The sequence below is a fragment of the Poecilia formosa genome, unplaced genomic scaffold, assembly GCF_000485575.1.
Source record: "Poecilia formosa unplaced genomic scaffold, Poecilia_formosa-5.1.2 Scaffold154, whole genome shotgun sequence".
Classification (NCBI taxonomy): domain Eukaryota; kingdom Metazoa; phylum Chordata; class Actinopteri; order Cyprinodontiformes; family Poeciliidae; genus Poecilia; species Poecilia formosa.
In genome coordinates, this window is record NW_006800093.1 from 1,613,600 (window position 1) to 1,614,693 (window position 1,094).

Genomic DNA, 1,094 nt, shown 5'->3' on the forward strand with positions numbered 1-1,094 from the left:
TATAAAAGAAAAATATCTTATCTTATAAGATATTTATTCTTTTATTTTTCATATGGAGATTTAGAAAGTCTGCACACTATATTTATTCTGTTGAATTCATTCATTGTTCTTTCATTCATGTAGTCCTCCTCTTAATCCATTCACATACCCGGACAGTCAAGCCACCTTTGAGTAGACGGCCTGGTTTAATCCCCTCAGCCTCATTTATCCACTCTGATGTTTGGGATCCAGTGAAATCTTCCCCCCCGCCCCTTTTCTCCTGGCGCCACCAACGCCGAATGACGGACGCACGTCGTGGTCGGCTGCGTAGACTTGCTGGTCTCGTGAGACGTAGCTGTAGGGACACGCCTGCTGACGCTACCAGGGTTCACATTGAATGCCTGACGGAAAAATATCAACATGGTGTCACTGCAAAAATGATTTCGAAGTGATTTTTCCTCGGTGTTTTAACAAATAAAAGTGATTTTTGAAAAGTTACTTTTATTTATGTTCCCCCCACCCTTCCTCATTAATCTTACGTAAGGGCGCTCGCGACTACGACAGGTGGGCGTCTAATTAAGCAACTTTACTAATGAGAAACTGCTGCCCACCTGTGTGAAAGACGGCCGTAGTCAAGACACAGTTGGATTTTGTTCGTATTTTCTACGTCAGATTTTTCTATATGTTGGACCACTTTATTTCACCACAAGTTGACTGTAAGTTGATGCAATGCATTGAGACTCGGTAACAGCCGGTGTCATCCGAACTGTCGCTGGTCAGACGCTGTTTTTAACTTGCTTGAAATGTGTATCAAATGCTATATGTGTGTTATTTTAAAGCTTTTTGTCGTTTTAAACGGCACTATTTTGATAGTAGCGAGGAAAAAAGTTCTGAAGTTATGTTCTCTTGTATTTGTTTAGGTGATACTTCAACTTTTTATGGCAAACAAGTGGAAGTCCTGGACTCGTGTAAAAAAAAAAAAAAAGGTTTACGCTATCCAGGTCTAAGATGTTTCAGGTATGTCTACATGTACAATAGCCATTTGAGTGTTTCTGAATATTTAGTCGTCCTTGCTCTGTGAATGTGTTTCGTACGTTCCCCCCTGGCTAGACTTT

The 1,094-nt window shown here is 40.8% G+C and overlaps 1 long non-coding RNA gene across 1 annotated transcript; it reads left to right on the forward strand.

Moving 5' to 3' along the window:
- The first annotated feature begins 282 nt into the window (after nt 1-282).
- Nucleotides 283-964, forward strand: LOC107837584 (uncharacterized). Its single transcript, XR_001663615.1, has 2 exons — nt 283-695; nt 900-964. It is a non-coding gene; the product is annotated as an uncharacterized LOC107837584 (long non-coding RNA).
- The last annotated feature ends 130 nt before the right edge of the window (nt 965-1,094 follow it).